The sequence below is a fragment of the Rhipicephalus microplus genome, chromosome 8 (genome assembly GCF_043290135.1).
Source record: "Rhipicephalus microplus isolate Deutch F79 chromosome 8, USDA_Rmic, whole genome shotgun sequence".
Lineage (NCBI taxonomy): Eukaryota > Metazoa > Arthropoda > Arachnida > Ixodida > Ixodidae > Rhipicephalus > Rhipicephalus microplus.
In genome coordinates this window covers 124,652,069-124,673,284 of record NC_134707.1, presented here as the reverse complement: position 1 = coordinate 124,673,284, position 21,216 = coordinate 124,652,069, and the positions used below count along the sequence as shown (strand labels likewise).

Here is a 21,216-nt window from a genome sequence, read left to right as displayed (position 1 = left end):
GCTAACAATGGTGAAGCATTAGTAGAAGTTAGCCCAACTTGAGCCTCAGAAGTTATTTTGTGTCAGAAGAATCTGAAACATGACACTCTGACTTTTTAAAATAGTTGGACTTTTCGTCGAACAGCCGAATGGCTTTCGTGCAATGGAAATAACAGAGTATTGCACAATGTAACAAAACTCCGCAAAAGCAACGAAAAAAAGATGCGTCGGCCGGGAATCGAACCGTGGTCAACTGCTTGGAAGGCAGCTATGCTAACCACTATACCACCGACCCCGGCATTTGCGAGGCTGCTTTCAGCTGTTCATCCGGAACACGTACATTGTAACTATGGGAAGAGGGTGAGAGAAAATAGGCTGTGGCTCCGTGCCGTGTCTGAATTCGGCTGCCTATAAAATTGTGATCACTGCTATCATTATTGTAAGCGAGGCCTCTGAGTCAACAATCGACACGTTACCTGTGATGGTGTCAATGAACGTAAAGGCGCTAACAGTAGTGAAGCATTAGTAGAAGTTAGCCCAACATCAGCCTCAGAAGTTATTTTGCTACAGAAGAATCTGAAACATGAAACTTTGACTTTTTGAAATAGTTGGGCGTTTTCGTTAAACAGCCGAATGGCTTTCGTGCAATAGAATAAACAGCGTATTGCACAATATACCACAACTTGAAGAAGAGCAACATAGAAAGGTGCGTCGGCTGGGAATCAAACCCGGGTCAACTGCTTGGAAGGCAGCTATGCTAACCACCATATCACCGACGCTTGCATATGCGAGGCTGCTTTCAGCTGTTTATCCAGAACACGTGCATTGTAACGATGGGCAGAGAGTGATAGAATATTGCCTGGTGCTCCGTCCCGTGTCTGAATTTGGCTGCCTATAAAATTGTGATCACTGCTATCATTATTGTAAGCGCGGTCTCTGAGTCAACAATCGACTCGTTACCTGTGACGCAGCGGAGGTCTCAATGAACGCAAAGGCACTAACAGTGGTGAAGCATTATTAGAAGTAAGCCCAACTTCAGCGTCGGAAGTTATTTTGTTGCAGAAGAATCTGAAACATGAAACTCTGACTTTTTAAAATAGTTGGGCGTTTTCGTGAAACAGTCGAATGGCTTTCGTGCAATGGAATAAACAGCGTCTTGCACATTATAACACAACTTAAATAAGAGGAACATAGAAAAGATGCGTCGGCCGGGAATCAAACCCGGGACAACTGCTTGGAAGGCAGCTATGCTAACCACTATACCACTGACGCCAGCATGTCCGAGGATGCTTCAGCTGTTCATCCGGAACACGTGCTTCGTAACGATGGGCAGAGAGTGATAGAATATTGCCTGATGCTCCGTCCCGTGTCTGAATTTGGCTGCCTATAAAATTGTGATCACTGCTATCATTATTGTAAGCGAGGCCTTTGAGTCAACAATCGACTCGTTACCTGTGACGGTGTCAATGAACGTAAAGGCGCTAACAGTAGTGAAGCATTAGTAGAAGTTAGCCCAACATCAGCCTCAGAAGTTATTTTGCTACAGAAGAATCTGAAACATGAAACTTTCACTTTTTAAAAAAGTTGGGCGTTTTCGTGAGACAGCCGATTGGCTTTCGTGCAATAATATAAACAACGTATTGCACATTATAACACAATTTATAAAAGAGCAACATAGAAAAGATGCGTCGGCCGGGAATCAAACCCGGGACAACTGCTTGGAAGGCAGCTATGCTAACTTCCATACCACCGATGCCTGCATTTGCGAGGCTGCTTTCAGCTGTTCATCCGGAACACGTGCATTGTAACGATGGGCAGAGAGTGATAAATTATGGCCTGGTGCTCCGTCCCGTGTCTGAATTTGGCTGCCCATAAAATTGTGATCACTGCTATCGTTATTGTAAGCGCGGCCTCTGAGTCAAATATCGACTCGTTACCTGTGACGCAGCGGAGGTGTCATTGAACGCAAAGGCGCTAACAGTGTTGAAGCAGTAGTAGACGTTTGCCCAACTTCAGCCTCAAAAGTTGTTTTCTTGCAGAAGAATCCGAAACATGAAACTTTGACTTTTTAAAATAGGTGGGCGTTTTCGTGAAACAGCCGAATGGCTTTCGTGCAATGGAATAAACAGCGTCTTGCACATTATAACACAATTTAGAAAAGAGCAACATAGAAATGATGCGTCGGCCGGGAATCAAACCTGGGACAACTGCTTTGAAGGCAGCTATGCTAACAACTATACCACTGACGCCAGCATTTCCGAGGCTGCTTCAGCTGTTCATCCGGAACACGTGCATTGTAACGATGGGCAGAGAGTGACAGAAAATTGGCTGAGGCTCCGTGCCGTGTCTGAATTTGGCTGCCTATAAAATTGTGATCACTGCTACCTTTATTGTAAGCGCGGCCTCCGAGTGAACAGTCGACTCGTTACCTGTGACGCAGCGGAGATGTCAATGATCGTCAAGGCGCTAACAATGGTGAAGCATTAGTAGAAGTTAGCCAAACTTGAACCTCAGAAGTTATTTTGTGTCAGAAGAATCTGAAACATGAAACTCTGACTTTTTAAAATAGTTGGGACTTTCCGTCGAACAGCCGAATTGCTTTCGTGCAATGGAAAGAACAGTGTATTGCCCAATGTAACACAACTCAGCAAAAACTACGAAGTAAAGATGCGTCGGCCGGGAATCGAACCGGGGTAAACTTCTTGGAAGGCAGCTATGCTAACCACTATACCTCCGACGCCGGCATTTGCGAGGCTGCTTTCAGCTGTTCATCCGGAACACGTACATTGTAACTATGGGCAGAGGGTGAGAGAAAATAGGCTGGGGCTCCGTGCCGTGTCTGAATTTGGCTGCCTATAAAATTGTGATCACTGCTATCATTATTGTAAGCGAGGCCTCTGAGTCAACAATCGACTCGTTACCTGTGACGGTGTCAATGAACGTAAAGGCGCTAACAGTAGTGAAGCATTAGTAGAAGTTAGCCCAACATCAGCCTCAGAAGTTATTTTGCTACAGAAGAATCTGAAACATGAAACTTTGACTTTTTAAAATAGTTGGGCGTTTTCGTGAGACAGCCGATTGGCTTTCGTGCAATAATATAAACAGCGTATTGCACAATATACCACAACTTGAAAAAGAGCAACATAGAAAAGGTGCGTCGGCTGGGAATCAAACCCGGGTCAACTGCTTGGAAGGCAGCCAAGCTAACCACTATACCACCGACGCCAGCATTTGCGAGGCTGCTTTAAGCTGTTCATCGGGAACACGTGCATTGTAACGATGGGCAGAGAGTAACAGAAAATTGTCTAGGGCGCCGTGCCGTGTCTGAATTTGGCTGCCTATAAAATTGTGATCACTGCTATTATTATTGTAAGCGCGGCCTCTTAGTCAACAATCGACTCACTTGTGACGCAGCGGAGGTGTCAATGAATGTAAAGGCGCTAACAGTAGTGAAGCATTAGTAGATGTTAGCCCAACATCAGCCTCAAAGTTATTTCGCTGCAGAAGAATCTGAAACATGAAACTTTGACTTTTTTAAATAGTTGGGCGTTTTCGTGAAACAGCCGAATGGCTTTCGTGCAATGGAATAAACAGCGTCTTGCACATTAAAACACAATTTAGAAAAGAGCAACATAGAAAAGATCCGTCGGCCGGGAATCAAACCCGGGACAACTGCTTGGAAGGCAGCTATGCTAACCACTATACCACTGACGCAAGCATTTGCGAGGCTGCTTCAGCTGTTCATCCGGAACACATGCATTGTAACGATGGGCAGAGAGTGACAGAAAATTGGCTGAGGCTCCGTGCCGTGTCTGAATTTGGCTGCCTATAAAATTGTGATCACTGCTATGATTATTGTAAGCGCGGCCTCCGAGTGAACAATCGACTCGTTACCTGTGACGCAGCGGAGATGTCAATGATCGTAAAGGCACTAAAAGTGGTGAAGCATTATTAGAAGTTAGCCCAAGTTGAGTCTCAGAAGTTATTTTGTGTCAGAAGAATCTAAAACATTAAACTCTGACTTTTTAAAATAGTTGGGCGTTTTCGTTAAACAGCCGAATGGCTTTCGTGCAATGGAAATAACAGTGTATTGCACAATGTAACGCAGCTCAGCAAAAGCAACGAAGAAAAGATGCGTCGGCCGGGAATCGAACCCGGGTCAACTGCTTGGAAGGCAGCCATGCTCACCACTATACCACCGACGCCGGCATCTGCGAGGCTGCTTTCAGCTGTTCATGCGGAACACGTACATTGTAACTATGGGCAGAGGGTGAGAGAAAATAGGCTGGGGCTCCGTGCCGTGTCTGAATTCGGCTGCCTATGAAATTGTGATCACTGCTATCATTATTGTAAGCGAGGCCTCTGAGTCAACAATCGACTCGTTACCTGTGATGGTGTCAATGAACGTAAAGGCGCTAACAGTGTTGAAGCAGTAATAGACGTTTGCCCAACTTCAGCCTCAAAAGTTATTTTCTTGCAGAAGAATCCGAAACATGAAACTTTGACTTTTTAAATTATGTGGGCGTTTTCGTGAAACAGCCGAATGGCTTTCGTGCAATGGAATAAACAGCGTCTTGCTCATTATAACACAATTTAGAAAAGAGCAACATAGAAAAGTTGCGTCGGCCGGAAATCAAACCCGGGACAACTGCTTGGAAGGCAGCTATGCTAACCACTATACCACTGACGCCAGCATTTGCGAGGCTGCCTCAGCTGTTCATCCGGAACACTTGCATTGTAGCGATGGGAACAGAGTGACAGAAAATTGGCTGAGGCTCCGTGCCGTGTCTGAATTTGGCTGCCTATAAAATTGTGATCACTGCTATCAATATTGTAAGCGCAGCCTGCGAGTGAACAATCGACTCGTTACCTGTGACGCAGCGGAGATGTCAATGATCGTAAAGTCACTAACAGTGGTGAAGCATTATTAGGAGTTAGCCCAACGTGAGCCTCACAAATTATTTTGTGTCAGAAGAATCTGAAACATGAAAGTCTAAGTTTTTAAAATAGGTGGGCCTTTTCGTCAAACAGCCGAATGGCTTTCGTGCAGTAGAAATAACAGTGTATTGAACAATGTAACACAGCTCAGCAAAAGCAACGAAGAAAAGATGCGTCGGCCGGGAATCAAACCCGGGACAACTGCTTGGAAGGCAGCTATGCTAACCACTATACCACTGACGCCAGCATTTGCGAGGATGCTTCAGCTGTTCATCCGGAACACATGCATTGTAACGATGGGCAGAGAGTGACAGAAAATTGGCTGAGGCTCCGTGCCGTGACTGTATTTGGCTGCCTATAAAAATGTGATCACTGCTATAATTATTGTAAGCGCGGCCTCCGAGTGAACAATCGACTCGTTACCTGTGACGCAGTGGAGATGTCAATGATCGTAAAGGCACTAAAAGTGGTGAAGCATTATTAGAAGTTAGCCCAAATTGAGTCTCAGAAGTTATTTTGTGTCAGAAGAATCTAAAACATTAAACTCTGACTTTTTAAAATAGTTGGGCGTTTTCGTTAAACAGCCGAATGGCTTTCGTGCAATGGAAATAACAGTGTATTGCACAATGTAACGCATCTCAGCAAAAGCAACGAAGAAAAGATGCGTCGGGCGGGAATCGAACCCGGGTCAACTGCTTGGAAGGCAGCCATGCTCACCACTATACCACCGACGCCGGCATCTGCGAGGCTGCTTTCAGCTGTTCATGCGGAACACGTACATTGTAACTATGGGCAGAGGGTGAGAGAAAATAGGCTGGGGCTCCGTGCCGTGTCTGAATTCGGCTGCCTATGAAATTGTGATCACTGCTATCATTATTGTAAGCGAGGCCTCTGAGTCAACAATCGACTCGTTACCTGTGATGGTGTCAATGAACGTAAAGGCGCTAACAGTGTTGAAGCAGTAATAGACGTTTGCCCAACTTCAGCCTCAAAAGTTATTTTCTTGCAGAAGAATCCGAAACATGAAACTTTGACTTTTTAAATTATGTGGGCGTTTTCGTGAAACAGCCGAATGGCTTTCGTGCAATGGAATAAACAGCGTCTTGCTCATTATAACACAATTTAGAAAAGAGCAACATAGAAAAGTTGCGTCGGCCGGAAATCAAACCCGGGACAACTGCTTGGAAGGCAGCTATGCTAACCACTATACCACTGACGCCAGCATTTGCGAGGCTGCCTCAGCTGTTCATCCGGAACACTTGCATTGTAGCGATGGGAACAGAGTGACAGAAAATTGGCTGAGGCTCCTTGCCGTGTCTGAATTTGGCTGCCTATAAAATTGTGATCACTGCTATCAATATTGTAAGCGCGGCCTGCGAGTGAACAATCGACTCGTTACCTGTGACGCAGCGGAGATGTCAATGATCGTAAAGTCACTAACAGTGGTGAAGCATTATTAGGAGTTAGCCCAACGTGAGCCTCACAAATTATTTTGTGTCAGAAGAATCTGAAACATGAAAGTCTAAGTTTTTAAAATAGGTGGGCCTTTTCGTCAAACAGCCGAATGGCTTTCGTGCAGTAGAAATAACAGTGTATTGAACAATGTAACACAGCTCAGCAAAAGCAACGAAGAAAAGATGCGTCGGCCGGGAATCAAACCCGGGACAACTGCTTGGAAGGCAGCTCTGCTAACCACTATACCACTGACGCCAGCACTTGCGAGGATGCTTCAGCTGTTCATCCGGAACACATGCATTGTAACGATGGGCAGAGAGTGACAGAAAATTGGCTGAGGCTCCGTGCCGTGACTGAATTTGGCTGCCTATAAAATTGTGATCACTGCTATGATTATTGTAAGCGCGGCCTCCGAGTGAACAATCGACTCGTTACCTGTGACGCAGCGGAGATGTCAATGATCGTTAAGGCACTAAAAGTGGTGAAGCATTATTAGAAGTTAGCCCAAATTGAGTCTCAGAAGTTATTTTGTGTCAGAAGAATCTAAAACATTAAACTCTGACTTTTTAAAATAGTTGGGCGTTTTCGTTAAACAGCCGAATGGCTTTCGTGCAATGGAAATAACAGTGTATTGCACAATGTAACGCAGCTCAGCAAAAGCAACGAAGAAAAGATGCGTCGGCCGGGAATCGAACCCGGGTCAACTGCTTGGAAGGCAGCTATGCTAACCACTATACCACCGACGCCGGCATCTGCGAGGCTGCTTTCAGCTGTTCATGCGGAACACGTACATTGTAACTATAGGCAGAGGGCGAGAGAAAATAGGCTGGGGCTCCGTGCCGTGTCTGAATTCGGCTGCCTATGAAATTGTGATCTCTGCTATCATTATTGTAAGCGAGGCCTCTGAGTCAATAATCGACTCGTTACCTGTGATGGTGTCAATGAACGCAAAGGAGCTAACAGTGTTGAAGCAGTAGTAGACGTTTGCCCAACTTCAGCCTCAAAAGTTATTTTCTTGCAGAAGAATATGAAACATGAAACTCTGACTTTTTAAAATAGTCGGGCGTTTTCAACAAACAGCCGAATGGCTTTCGTGCAATAGAATAAACAGCGTATTGCACAATATACCACAACTTGAAAAAGAGCAACATAGAAAAGGTGCGTCGGCTGGGAATCAAATCCGGGTCAACTGCTTGGAAGGCAGCTATGCTAACCACTATACCACCGACGCCGGCATTTGCGAGGCTGCTTTCAGCTGTTCATCGGGAACACGTGCATTGTTACGATGGGCAGAGAGTGACAGAGAATTGGCTGAGGCTCCGTGCCGTGTCTGAATGTGGCTACCTATAAAATTGTGATCACTGCTATCATTATTGTAAGCGAGGCCTCTGAGTCAACAATAGACTCGTTACCTGTGACACAGTGGAGATGTCAATGAACGTAAAGGCGCTAACAGTGGTGAAGCATAAGTAGAAGTTAGCCCAACTTGAACCTCAGAAGTCATTTTGTGTCAGAAGAATCTGAAACATGAAACTCTGACTTTTTAAATAGTTGGGCCTTTTCGTCAAACAGCCGAATGGCTTTCGTGCAATGGAAATAACAGTGTATTGCACAATGTAACACAACTCAGCAAAAGCAACAAAGAAAAGATGCGTCGACCGGGAATCGAACCCGGGTCAACTGCTTGGAAGGCAGCTCTTCTAACCACTATATCACCGACGCCGGGATTTGCGAGGCTGCTTTCAGCTGTTCATCGGGAACACTTGCATTGTAACGATGGGCAGAGAGTGACAGAAAATTGGTTGCGGCTCCGTTCTGTGTCTGAATTTGGCTTCCTATAAAATTGTGATCACTGCTATCATTATTGTAAGCACGGCCCCTGAGTGAACAATCGACTCGTTACCTGTGACGCAGCGGAGATGTCAATGAACTTAAAGGCGCTAACAGTGGTGAAGCATTATTAGAAATTAGCCCAACTTCAGCGTCAGAAGTTATTTTGTTGCAGAAGAATCTGAAACATGAAACTCTGACTTTTTAAAATAGTTGGGACTTTTCGTCGAACAGCCGAATGGCTTTCGTGCAATGGAAATAACAGTGTATTGCACAATGTAACACAACTCAGCAAAAGCAACAAAGAAAAGATGCGTCGGCCGAGAATCGAAACCGGGTCAACTGCTTGGAAGGCAGCTATGCTAACCACTATATCACCGACGCCGGCATTTGCGAGGCTGCTTTCAGCTGTTCATCGGGAAAACTTGCATTGTAACGATGGGCAGAGAGTGACAGAAAATTGGCTGCGCCTCCGTGCCGTGTCTGAATTTGGCTGCCTATAAAATTGTGATCACTGCTACCTTTATTGTAAGCGCGGCCTCCGAATGAACAGTCGACTCGTTACCTGTGACGCAGCGGAGGTGTCAATGAATGTAAAGGCGCTAACAGTGGTGAAGCATTAGTAGAATTCAGCCCAACTTGAGCCTCAGAAGTTATTTTGTGTCAGAAGAATCTGAAACATGAAACTCTGACTTTTTAAAATAGTTGGGCGTTTTCGTTAAACAGCCGAATGGCTTTCGTGCAATAGAATAAACAGCGTATTGCACAATATACCACAACTTAAAAAAGAGCAACATAGAAAAGATGCGTCGGCCGGGACTCAAACCCGGGACAACTGCTTGGAAGGCAGCTATGTTAACCACTATACCACTGACGCCAGCATTTCTAAGGCTGCTTCAGCTGTTCATCCGGAACACGTGCATTGTAACGATGGGCAGAGAGTGACAGGAAATTGGCTGAGGCTCCGTGCCGTGTCTGAATTTGGCTGCCTATAAAATTGTGATCACTGCTATCATCATCGTAAGCTTGGCCTCCGAGTCAACAATCGACTCGTTACCTGTGAAGCAGCGGAGATGTCAATGATCGTAAAGGCGCGAAGAGTGGTGAAGCATTAGTAGAAGTTAGCCCAACTTGAGCCTCACAAGTTATTTTGTTTCAGAAGAATCTGAAACATGAAACTCTGACTTTTTAAAATAGTTGGGCGTTTTCGTGAAACAGCCGAATGGCTTTCGTGCAATAGAATAAACAGCGTATTGCACAATATACCACAACTTGAAAAAGCGCAACATAGAAAAGGTGCGTCGGCTGGGAATCAAACCCGGGTCAACTGCTTGAAAGGCAGGTATGCTAACCACCATATCACCGACGCTTGCATATGCGAGGCTGCTTTCAGCTGTTTATCCGAAACACGTGCATTGTAACGATGGGCAGAGAGTGATAGAATAATGCCTGGTGCTCCGTCCTGTGTCTGAATTTGGCTGCCCATAAAATTGTGATCACTGCTATCATTATTGCAAGCGCGGCCTCTGAGTCAAATATCGACTCGTTACCTGTGACGCAGCGGAGGTGTCAATGAACGCAAAGGCACTAACAGTGGTGAAGAATTATTAAAAGTCAGCCCAACTTCAGCGTCAGAAGTTTTTTTGTTGCAGAAGAATCTGAAACATGAAACTGATTTTTTAAAATAGTTAGGCGTTTTCGTGAAACAGCCGAATGGCTTTCGTGCAATGGAATAAACAGCGTCTTGCACATTATAACACAACTTAAAAAAGAGCAACATAGAAAAGATGCGTCGGCCGGGAATCAAACCCGGGTCAACTGCTTGGAAGGCAGCTATGCTAACACCATATCACCGATGCTTGCATATGCGAGGCTGCTTTCAGCTGTTCATACGCAACACGTGCATTGTAACGATGGGCAGAGAGTAACAGGAAATTGGCTGAGGCTCCGTGCCGTGTCTGAATTTGGCTGCCTATAAAATTGTGATCACTGCTAACATCATTGTAAGCGTGGCCTCCAAGTCAACAATCGACTCGTTACCTGTGACGCAGCGGAGATGTGAATGATCGTAAAGGCGCTAACAGTGGTGAAGCATTAGTAGAAGTTAGCCCAACTTGAGCCTCACAAGTTATTTTGTGTCAGAAGAATCTGAAACATGAAACTCTGACTTTTTAAAATAGTTGGGACTTTTCGTCAAACAGCCGAATGGCTTTCGTGCAATGGAAATAACAGTGTATTGCACTATGTAACACAACTCAGCAAAAGTAACAAAGAAAAGATGCGTCGGCCAGGAATCGTACCCGGGTCAACTGCTTGGAAGGCAGCTATGCTAACCACTATACCACTGACGCCGGCATTTGCGAGGCTGCTTTCAGATGTTCATCGGGAAATTTTGCATTGTAGCGATGGGCAGAGAGTGACAGAAAATTGGCTGCGGCTCCGTCCTGTGTCTGAATTTGGCTGCCTATAAAATTGTGATCACTGCTATCATTATTGTAAGCACGGCCCCTGAGTGAAAAATCGACTCGCTACCTGTGACGCAGCGGAGACGTCAACGAACGTAAAGGCGCTAACAGTGGTGAAGCATTATTAGAAGTTAGCCCAACTTCAGCGTCAGAAGTTATTTTGTTGCAGAAGAATCTGAAACATGAAACTCTGACGTTTTAACATAGTTGGGCGTTTTCGTGAAACAGCCGAATGGCTTTCGTGCACTGGACTAAACAGCGTCTTGCACATTATAACACAACTTAAAAAAGAGCAACATAGAAAAGATGCGTCGGCTGGGATTCGAACCCGGGTCAACTGCTTGGAAGGCAGCTATGCTAACCACTATATCACCGACGCCGGCATTTGCGAGGCTGCTTTCAGCTGTTCATCATGAACACTTGCATTGTAAAGATGTGCAGAGAGTGACAGAAAATTGGCTGCGGCTCCATGCTGTGTCTGAATTCGGCTGCCTATAAAATTGTGATCACTGCTATCATTATTGTAAGCACGGCCCCTGAGTGAACAATCAACTCGTTACCTGTGACGCAGCGGAGATGTCCATGAACGTAACGGCGCTCACAGTGGTGAAGCATCATTAGAATTTAGCCCAACTTCAGCGTCAGAAGTTATTTTTTTGCAGAAGAATCTGAAACATAAAACTCTGACTTTTTAAATTAGTTGGGCGTTTTCGTTAAACAGCCGAATGGCTTTCGTGCAATAGAATAAACAGCGTATTGCACAATATACCACAACTTGAAAAAGCGCAACATAGAAAAGGTGCGTCGGCTGGGAATCAAACCCGGATCAACTGCTTGGAAGGCAGCTATGCTAACCACCATATCACCGACGCTTGCATATGCGAGGCTGCTTTCAGCTGTTTATCCGAAACACGTGCATTGTAACGATGGGCAGAGAGCGATAGAATAATGCCTGGTGCTCCGTCCTGTGTCTGAATTTGGCTGCCCATAAAATTGTGATCACTGCTATCATTATTGTAAGTGCGGCCTCTGAGTCAAATATCGACTCGTTACCTGCGACGCAGCGGAGGTGTCAATGAACGCAAAGGCACTAACAGTGGTGAAGCATTATTAGAAGTAAGCCCAACTTCAGCGTCAGAAGTTATTTTGTTGCAGAAGAATCTGAAACATGAAACTCTGACTTTTTTAAATAGTTGGGCGTTTTCGTGAAACAGCCTAATGGCTTTCGTGCAATGAACTAAACAGCGTCTTGCACAATATACCTCAAGTTAAAAAAGAGCAACATAGAAAAAAAGCGTCAGCTGGGAATCAAACCCGGGTCAACTGCTTGGAAGGCAGAAATGCTAACTACCATATCACCGATGCCTGCATTTGCGAGGCTGCTTTCAGCTGTTCATCCGTAACACGTGCATTGTAACGATGGGCAGAGAGTGATAAAATATGGCCTGGTGCTCCATCCCGTGTCTGAGTTTGGCTGCCCATAAAATTGTGATCACTGCTATCATTATTGTAAGCGCGGCCTCTGAGTCAAATATCGACTCGTTACCTGTGACGCAGCGGAGGAGTCAATGAACGCAAAGGCACTAACAGTGGTGAAGAATTATTAGAAGTAAGCCCAACTTTAGCGTCAGAAGTTATTTTGTTGCAGAAGAATCTGAAACATGAAAATCTGACTTTTTAAAATAGTTGGGCGTTTTCGTGAAACAGCCGAATGGCTTTCGTGCAATGGACTAAACAGCGTCTTGCACAATATACCTCAAGTTAAAAAAGAGCAACATAGAAAAAAAGCGTCAGCTGGGAATCAAACCCGGGTCAACTGCTTGGAAGGCAGAAATGCTAACTACCATATCACCGATGCCTGCATTTGCGAGGCTGCTTTCAGCTGTTCATCCGTAACACGTGCTTTGTAACGATGGTTAGAGAGTGATAAAATATGGCCTGGTGCTCCGTCCCGTGTCTGAGTTTGGCTGCCCATAAAATTGTGATCACTGCTATTATTACTGTAAGCGCGGCCTCTGAGTCAAATATCGACTCGTTACCTGTGACGCAGCGGAGTTGTCAATGAACGCAAAGGCACTAACAGTGGTGAAGCATTATTAGAAGTAAGCCCAACTTCAGCGTCAGATGTTTTTTTGTTGCAGAAGAATCTGAAACATGAAACTGATTTTTTAAAATAGTTAGGCGTTTTCGTGAAACAGTCGAATGGCTTTCGTGCAATGGAATAAACAGCGTCTTGCACATTATAACACAACTTTAAAAAGAGCAACATAGAAAAGATGCGTCGGCCGGGAATCAAACCCGGGTCAACTGCTTGGAAGGCAGCTATGCTAACCACCATATCACCGACGCTTGCATATGCGAGGCTGCTTTCAGCTGTTCATCCGGAACACGTGCATTGTAACGATGGGCAGAGAGTAACAGGAAATTGGCTGAGGCTCCGTGCCGTGTCTGAAATTGGCTGCCTATAAAATTGTGATCACTGCTATCATCATTGTAAGCGTGGCCTCCAAGTCAACAATCGACTCGTTACCTGTGACGCAGCGGAGATGTCAATGATCGTAAAGGCGCTAACAGTGGTGAAGCATTAGTAGAAGTTAGCCCAACTTGAACCTCACAAGTTATTTTGTGTCAGAAGAATCTGAAACATGAAACTCTGACTTTTTAAAATAGTTGGGACTTTTCGTCAAACAGCCGAATGGCTTTCGTGCAATGGAAATAACAGTGTATTGCACAATGTAACACAACTCAGCAAAAGCAAAAAACAAAAGATGCGTCGGCCGGGAATCGTACCCGGGTCAACTGCTTGGAAGGCAGCTATGCTAACCACCATATCACCGACGCCTGCATATGCGAGGCTGCTTTCAGCTGTTCATACGGAACATGTACATTGTAACCATGGGCAGAGGGTGAGAGAATATAGGCTGGGGCTCCGTGCCGTGTCTGAAGTCGGCTGCCCATAAAATTGTGATCACTGCTATCATTATTGTAAGTGAGGCCTCTGAGTCAACAATCGACTCGTTACCTGTGATTGTGTCTATGAACGTAAAAGCGCTAACAGTGTTGAAGCAGTAGTAGACGTTTGCCCAACTTCAGCCTCAAAAGTTATTTTCTTGCAGAAGAATCTGAAACATGAAACTTTGACTTTTTTAAATAGTTGGGCGTTTTCGTGAAACAGCCGAATGGCTTTCGTGCAATGGAATAAACAGCGTCTTGCACATTATAACACAATTTAGAAAAAAGCAACATAGAAAAGATGCGTCGGCCGGGAATCAAACCCGGGACAACTGCTTGGAAGGCAGCTATGCTAACCACTATACCACTGACGCCAGCATTTGCGAGGCTACTTCAGCTGTTCATCCGGAACACGTGCATTGTAACGATGGGCAAAGAGTGACAGGAAATTGGCTGAGGCTCCGTGCCGTGTCTGAATTTGGCTAACTATAAAAATTGTGATCACTGCTATCAATATTGTAAGCGTGGCCTCCGAGTCAACAATCGACTCGTTACCTGAGACGCAGCGGAGATGTCAATGATCGTAAAGGCGCTAACAGTGTTGAAGCATTAGTAGAAGTTAGCCCAACTTGAGCCTCACAAGTTATTTTGTGTAAGAAGAATCTGAAACATGAAACTCTGACTTTTTAAAATAGTTGGGCCTTTTAGTCGAACAGCCGAATGGCTTTCGTGCAAAGGAAATAACAGTGTATTGCACAATGTAACACAACTCAGCAAAAGCAACAAAGAAAAGATGATTCGGCCGGGAATCGAACCCGGGTCAACTGCTTGGAAGGCAGCTATGCTAACCACTATACTACCTACGCCGGCATCTGCGAGGCTGCTTTCAGCTGTTCATACGGAACAAGTACATTGTAACTATGGGCAGAGGGTGAGATAAAATGGGCTGGGGCTCCGTGCGGTGTCTGAATTCGGCTGCCTATATAATTGTGATCACTGTTATCATTATTGTAAGTGAGGCCTCTGAGTCAACAATCGACTTGTTACCTGTGATTGTGTCTATGAACGTAAAGGCGCTAACAGTGTTGAAGCAGTAGTAGACGTTTGCCCAACTTCAGCCTCAAAAGTTATTTTCTTGCAGAAGAATCTGAAACATGAAACTTTGACTTTTTTAAATAGTTGGGCGTTTTCGTGAAACAGCCGAATGGCTTTCGTGCGATGGAATAAACAGCGTCTTGCACATTATAACACAATTTAGAAAAGAGCAACATAGAAAAGATGCGTCGGTCGGGAATCAAACCCGGGACATCTGCTTGGAAGGCAGCGATGCTAACCACTATACCACTGACGCCAGCATTTGCGACGCTACTTCAGCTCTTCATCCGGAACACGTGCATTCTACCGATGGGCAGAGAGTGACAGAAAATAGGCTGGGGCTCCGTGCCGTGTCTGAAATCGGCTGCCTATAAAATTGTGATCACTGCTATCATTATTGTAAGCGAGGCCTCTGAGTCAACAATCGACTCGTTACCTGTGATGTTGTCAATGAACGTAAAGGCGCTAACAGTGTAAGCAGTAGTAGACGTTTGCCCAACTTCAGCCTCAAAAGTTATTTTCTTGCAGAAGAATCTGAAACATGAAACTCTGACTTTTTAAAATAGTCGGGCGTTTTCAGCAAACAGCCGAATGGCTTTCGTGCAATAGAATAAACAGAGTATTGCACAATATACCACAACTTGAAAAAGAGCAACATAGAAAAGGTGCGTCGGCTGGGAATCAAACCCGGGTCAACTGCTTGGAAGGCAGCTATGCGAACCACTATACCACCGACGCCAGCATTTGCGAGGCTGCTTTCAGCTGTTCATCGGGAACACGTGCATTGTAACGATGAGGAGAGAGTAACAGAAAATTGTCTAGGGCTCTGTGCCGTGTCTGAATTTGGCTGCCCATAAAATTGTGATCACCTCTATTATTATTGTAAGCGCGGCCTCTTAGTCAACAATCGACTCCTTACTTGTGACGCAGCGGAGGTGTCAATGAATGTAAAGGCGCTAACAGTAGTGAAGCATTAGTAGAAGTTAGCCCAACATCAGCCTCAGAAGTTATTTCGCTGCAGAAGAATCTGAAACATGAAACTTTGACTTTTTTAAATAGTTGGGCGTTTTCGTGAAACAGCCGAATGGCTTTCGTGCAAATGAATAAACAGCGTCTTGCACATTATAACACAATTTAGAAAAGAGCAACATAGAAAAGATGCGTCGGCCGGGAATCGAACCAGGGTCAACTGCTTGGAAGGCAGCTATGCTAACCACTATATCACCGAAGCCGGCATTTGCGAGGCTGCTTTCAGCTGTTCATCCGGAACACGTACATAGTAACTATGGGCAGAGGGTGAGAGGAAATAGGCTGGGGCTCCGTGCCGTGTCCAAATCCGGCTGCCTATAAAATTGTGATCACTGCTATCATTATTGTAAGCACGGCCCCCGAGTGAACAATCGACTCGCTACCTGTGACGCTGCGGAGGTGTCAATGAATGTAAAGGCGCTAACAGTAGTGAAGCATTAGTAGAAGTTAGCCCAACATCAGCCTCAGAAGTTATTTCGCTGCAGGAGAATCTGAAACATGAAACTCTGACTTTTTATAATAGTTGGGTGTTTTCGTGAAGCAGGCGAATGGCTTTCGTGCAATGGAAGTAACAGTGTATTGCACAATGTAACACAACTTAAAAAAGGGCAACATAGAAAAGATGCGTCGGCCGGGAATCAAACCCGAGACAACTGCTTGGAAGGCAGCTATGCTAACCACTATACCACTGACGCCAGCATTTGCGAGGCTACTTCAGCTGTTCATCCGGAACACGTGCATTGTAACGATGGGCAGAGAGTGACAGAAAATTGGCTGAGGCTCCAAGCCGTGTCTGAATTCGCCTGCCTCTAAAATTATGATTACTGCTATCATTATTGTAAGCGAGGCCTCTGAGTCCACAATCGACTCGTTACCTGTGACGCAGCGGAGATATCAATGATTGTAAAGGCGCTAACAGTGGTGAAGCATAAGTAGAAGTTAGCCCAACTTGAGCCTCAGAAGTCATTTTGTGTCAGAAGAATCTGAAACATGAAACTCTGACTTTTTAAATAGTTGGGCCTTTTCGTCAAACAGCCGAATGGTTTTCGTGCAATGGAAATAACAGGGTATTGCACATTGTAACACAACTCAGCAAAACCAACGAAGAAAAGATGCGTCGGCCGGGAATTGAACCCGGGTCAACTGCTTGGAAGGCAGCTATGCTAACCACCATATCACCGACGCCTGCATATGCGAGGCTGCTTTCAGCTGTTCATACGGAACATGTACATTGTAACTATGGGCAGAGGGTGAGAGAAAATAGGCTGGGGCTCCGTGCCGCGTCTGAAGTCGGCTGCCTATAAAATTGTGATCACTGCTATCATTATTGTAAGCGAGGCCTCTGAGTCAACAATCGACTCGTTACCTGTGATGGTGTCAATGAACGTAAAGGCGCTAACAGTGTTGAAGCAGTAGTAGACGTTTGCCCAACTTCAGCCTCAAAAGTTATTTTCTTGCAGAAGAATCTGAAACATGAAACTTTGACTTTTTAAATAGTTTGGCGTTTTCGTGAAACAGCCGAATGGCTTTCGTGCAATGGAATAAACAGCGTCTTGCACATTATAACACAATTTGGAAAAGAGCAACATAGAAAAGATGCGTCGGCCGGGAATCAAACCCGGGACAACTGCTTGGAAGGCAGCTATGCTAACCACTATACCACTGACGCCAGCATTTGCGAGGCTACTTCAGCTGTTCATCCGGAACACGTGCATTTTAACGATGGGCAGAGAGTGACAGAAAATTGGCTGAGGCTCCGTGCCGTGTCTGAATTTGGCTGCCTATAAAATTGTGATCACTGCCATCATTATTGTAAGCGAGGCCTCTGAGTCAACAATCGACTCGTTACCTGTGATGGTGTCAATGAACGTAAAGGCGCTAACAGTGTTGAAGCAGTAGTAGACGTTTGCCCAAATTCATCCTCAAAAGTTATTTTCTTGCAGAAGAATATGAAACATGAAACTCTGACTTTTTAAAATAGTCGGGCGTTTTCATCAAACAGCCGAATAGGCTTTCGTGCAATAGAATAAACAGCGTATTGCACAATATACCACAACTTGAAAAAGAGCAACATAGAAAAGGTGCGTCGGCTGGGAATCAAACCCGGGTCAACTGCTTGGAAGACAGCTATGCTAACCACTTTACCACCGACGCCGGCATTTGCGAGGCTGCTTTCAGCTGTTGATCGGGAACACGTGCATCTTAACGATGGGCAGAGAGTAACAGAAAATTGTCTAGGGCTCCGTGCCATGTCTGAATTTGGCTGCCTATAATATTGTGATCACTGCTATCATTATTGTAAGCGCGGCCTCTGAGTCAAATATTGACTCGTTACCTGTGACGCAGCGGAGATGTCAATGAACGCAAAGGCACTAACAGTGGGGAAGCATTATTAGAAGTAAGCCCAACTTCAGCGTCAGAAGTTATTTTCTTGCAGAAGAATCTGAAACATGAAAATTTGACTTTTTTAAATAGTTAGGCGTTTTCGTGAAACAGCCGAATGGCTTTCGTGCGATGAAATAAACAGCGTCTTGCACATTATAACACAATTTTGAAAAGAGCAACATAGAAAAGATGCGTCGGCCGGGAATCAAACCTGGGACAACTGCTTGGAAGGCAGCTATGCTAACCACTATACCACTGACGCCAGCATTTGCGAGGCTGCTTCAGCTGTTCATCCAGAACACGTGCATTGTAACGATGGGCAGAGAGTGACAGAAAAATGGCTAAGGCTCCGTGCCGTGTCTGAATTTGGCTGCCTATAAAATTGTGATCTTTGCTATCATTATTGTAAGCGCGGCCTCCGAGTGAACAATCGACTTGTTACCTGTGACGCAGCGGAGATGTCAATGATCGTAAAGGCGCTAACAATGGTGAAGCATTAGTAGAAGTTATCCCAACTTGAGCTTCAGAAGTTATTTTGTGTCAGAAGAATCTGAAACATGAAACTCTAACTTTTTAAAATAGTTGGGACTTTTCGTCGAACAGCCGAATGGCTTTCGTACAATGGAATTAACAGTGTATTGCACAGTGTAACACAACTCAGCAAAAGCAACGAAGAAAAGATGCGTCGGCCGGGAATCGGACCGGGGTCAACTGCTTGGAAGGCAGCTATGCTAACCACTATATCACCGACGCCAGCATTTGCGAGGCTGCTTTCAGCTGTTCATCAGGAACACGTACATTGTAACTATGGGCAGAGGGTGAGAGGAAATAGGCTGGGGCTCCCTGCCATGTCTGAAATCGGCTGCCTATAAAATTGTGATCACTGCTATCATTATTGTAAGCACGGCTCCTGAGTGAACAATCGACTCATTACGTATGACGCAGCGGAGATGTCAATGATCGTAAAGGTGCTAACAATGGTGAAGCATAAGTAGAAGTTAGCCCAACTTGAGCCTCAGAAGTCATTTTGTGTCAGAAGAATTTGAAACATGAAACTCTGACTTTTTAAATAGTTGGGCCTTTTCGTCAAACAGCCGAATGGCTTTCGTGCAATGGAAATAACAGTGTATTGCACAATGTAACGCAACTCAGCAAAAGCAACAAAGAAAAGATGCGTCAGCCGGGAATCGAACGCGGGTCAACTGCTTGGAAGGCAGCTATGCTATTCACTATATCACCGACGCCGGCATTTGCGAGGCTGCTTTCAGCTGTTCATCGGGAACACTTGCATTGTAACTATGGGCAGAGAGTGACAAAAAATTGGCTGCGGCTCCGTGCTGTGTCTGAATTCGGCTGCCTACAAAATTGTGATCACTGCCATCATTATTGTAAGCACGGCCCCTGAGTGAGCAATTGACTCGTTACCTGTGACGCAGCGGAGATGTCAATGAACGTAAAAGCGCTAACAGTAGTGAAGCATTTTTAAAAGTTAGCCCAACTTCAGCGTCAGAAGTTTTTTTGTTGCAGGAGAATCTGAAACATAAAATTCTGACTTTTTAAAATAGTTGGGCGTTTTCGTGAAACAGCCGAATGGCTTTCGTGCAATGGAATAAACAGCGTCTTGCACATTATAACACAACTTAAAAAAGAGCAACATAAAAAAGATGCGTCGGCCGGGAATCATACCCGGGACAACTGCTTGGAAGGCAGCTATGCTAACCACTATACCACTGACGCAAGCATTTCCGAGGCTGCTTCAGCTGTTCATCCGGAACACGTGCATTGTAACGATGGGCAGAGAGTGACAGGAAATTGGCTGAGGCTCCGTGCCGTGTCTGAATTTCGCTGCCTATAAAATTGTGATCACTGCTATCATTATTGTAAGCACGGCCCCAGAGTGAACAATCGACTCGTTACCTGTGACGCAGCGGAGATGTCAATGAACGCAAACGCACTAACAGTGGTGAAGCATTATTAGAAGTAAGCTCAACTTCAGCATCGGAAGTTATTTTGTTGCAGAAGAATCTGAAACATGAAACTCTGACTTTTTAAAATAGCTGGGCCTTTTCGTCAAACAGCCGAATGGCTTTCGTGCAATGAAAATAACAGTGTATTGCACATTGTAACACAACTCAGCAAAAGCAACTAAGAAAAGATGCGTCGGCCGGGAATCGAACCGGGGTCAACTGCTTGGAAGGCAGCTATGCTAACCACTATACCACCGACGCCGGCATTTGCGAGGCTGCTTTTAGCTGTTAATCCGGAACACGTACATTGTAACTATGGGCAGAGTGTGAGAGAAAATAGGCTAGGGCTCCGTGCCGTGTCTGAATGCGGCTGCCTATAAAATTGTGATCACTGCTATCATTATTGTAAGCGAGGCCTCTGAGTTAACAATCGACTCGTTACCTGTGATGGTGTCAATGAACGTAAAGGCGCTAACAGTGTTGAAGCAGTAGTAGACGTTTGCCCAACTTCAGCCTAAAAAGTTATTTTCTTGCAGAAGAATCTGAAACATGAAACTCTGACTTTTTAAAATAGTTGGGCGTTTTCGTGAAACAGCCGAATGGCTTTCGTGCATTGGAATAAACAGCGTCTTGCACATTATACCACAACTTAGAAAAGAGCAACATAAAAAAGATGCGTCGGCGTGGAATGATGCCCGGGACAACTGCGTGGAAGGAAGCTATGCTAACCACTATACCACTGACGTCAGCATTTGCGAGGCTGCTTCAGCTGTTCGTCCGGAACACGTGTATTGTACCTATGGGCAGAGAGTGACAGAAAATTGGCTGAGGCTCCGGGCCATGTCTGAATTTGGCTGCATATAAAATTGTGATTGAGCATGCGGCGATGGCGTAGTGGTTAGAGCTTCCGCCTCGCATGCAAGAGGTCCGTGGTTCAAATCCCGGTGCCTCGCAGTTCCCAACCGGATAAAAAAAATCCTCGTAGCCTGTTCAAAATCCTGCTTGTTCCTTTGGTTGATTGAACTCTAATGTTTTCTTTACTCTGTTAGCATTTATCTTTGTAAATAGCTTGTATACTACAGAGAGCAAGCTGATCGGTCTGTAATTCTTCAAGTCCATGT

The 21,216-nt window shown here is 45.1% G+C and overlaps 14 non-coding genes across 14 annotated transcripts; all 14 read right to left on the bottom strand.

Moving 5' to 3' along the window:
- Positions 1 to 1,179: 1,179 nt before the first annotated feature.
- Positions 1,180 to 1,251, bottom strand: TRNAG-UCC (transfer RNA glycine (anticodon UCC)). Its single transcript has one exon. It is a non-coding gene; the product is annotated as a tRNA-Gly (tRNA).
- Positions 1,252 to 4,112: 2,861 nt separating this feature from the next.
- TRNAG-UCC (transfer RNA glycine (anticodon UCC)) lies at positions 4,113 to 4,184 on the bottom strand. Its single transcript has one exon. It is a non-coding gene; the product is annotated as a tRNA-Gly (tRNA).
- A 904-nt stretch (positions 4,185 to 5,088) lies between these two features.
- TRNAG-UCC (transfer RNA glycine (anticodon UCC)) lies at positions 5,089 to 5,160 on the bottom strand. Its single transcript has one exon. It is a non-coding gene; the product is annotated as a tRNA-Gly (tRNA).
- A 419-nt stretch (positions 5,161 to 5,579) lies between these two features.
- On the bottom strand, positions 5,580 to 5,651 carry TRNAG-UCC (transfer RNA glycine (anticodon UCC)). Its single transcript has one exon. It is a non-coding gene; the product is annotated as a tRNA-Gly (tRNA).
- Positions 5,652 to 7,046: 1,395 nt separating this feature from the next.
- Positions 7,047 to 7,118, bottom strand: TRNAG-UCC (transfer RNA glycine (anticodon UCC)). The gene has a single exon. It is a non-coding gene; the product is annotated as a tRNA-Gly (tRNA).
- A 1,396-nt stretch (positions 7,119 to 8,514) lies between these two features.
- On the bottom strand, positions 8,515 to 8,586 carry TRNAG-UCC (transfer RNA glycine (anticodon UCC)). The gene has a single exon. It is a non-coding gene; the product is annotated as a tRNA-Gly (tRNA).
- A 421-nt stretch (positions 8,587 to 9,007) lies between these two features.
- TRNAG-UCC (transfer RNA glycine (anticodon UCC)) lies at positions 9,008 to 9,079 on the bottom strand. Its single transcript has one exon. It is a non-coding gene; the product is annotated as a tRNA-Gly (tRNA).
- A 1,895-nt stretch (positions 9,080 to 10,974) lies between these two features.
- On the bottom strand, positions 10,975 to 11,046 carry TRNAG-UCC (transfer RNA glycine (anticodon UCC)). The gene has a single exon. It is a non-coding gene; the product is annotated as a tRNA-Gly (tRNA).
- Positions 11,047 to 12,944: 1,898 nt separating this feature from the next.
- Positions 12,945 to 13,016, bottom strand: TRNAG-UCC (transfer RNA glycine (anticodon UCC)). Its single transcript has one exon. It is a non-coding gene; the product is annotated as a tRNA-Gly (tRNA).
- A 420-nt stretch (positions 13,017 to 13,436) lies between these two features.
- On the bottom strand, positions 13,437 to 13,508 carry TRNAG-UCC (transfer RNA glycine (anticodon UCC)). The gene has a single exon. It is a non-coding gene; the product is annotated as a tRNA-Gly (tRNA).
- A 413-nt stretch (positions 13,509 to 13,921) lies between these two features.
- TRNAG-UCC (transfer RNA glycine (anticodon UCC)) lies at positions 13,922 to 13,993 on the bottom strand. The gene has a single exon. It is a non-coding gene; the product is annotated as a tRNA-Gly (tRNA).
- Positions 13,994 to 16,856: 2,863 nt separating this feature from the next.
- Positions 16,857 to 16,928, bottom strand: TRNAG-UCC (transfer RNA glycine (anticodon UCC)). The gene has a single exon. It is a non-coding gene; the product is annotated as a tRNA-Gly (tRNA).
- A 412-nt stretch (positions 16,929 to 17,340) lies between these two features.
- On the bottom strand, positions 17,341 to 17,412 carry TRNAG-UCC (transfer RNA glycine (anticodon UCC)). Its single transcript has one exon. It is a non-coding gene; the product is annotated as a tRNA-Gly (tRNA).
- Positions 17,413 to 20,284: 2,872 nt separating this feature from the next.
- Positions 20,285 to 20,356, bottom strand: TRNAG-UCC (transfer RNA glycine (anticodon UCC)). The gene has a single exon. It is a non-coding gene; the product is annotated as a tRNA-Gly (tRNA).
- Between the last annotated feature and the right edge of the window lie 860 nt (positions 20,357 to 21,216).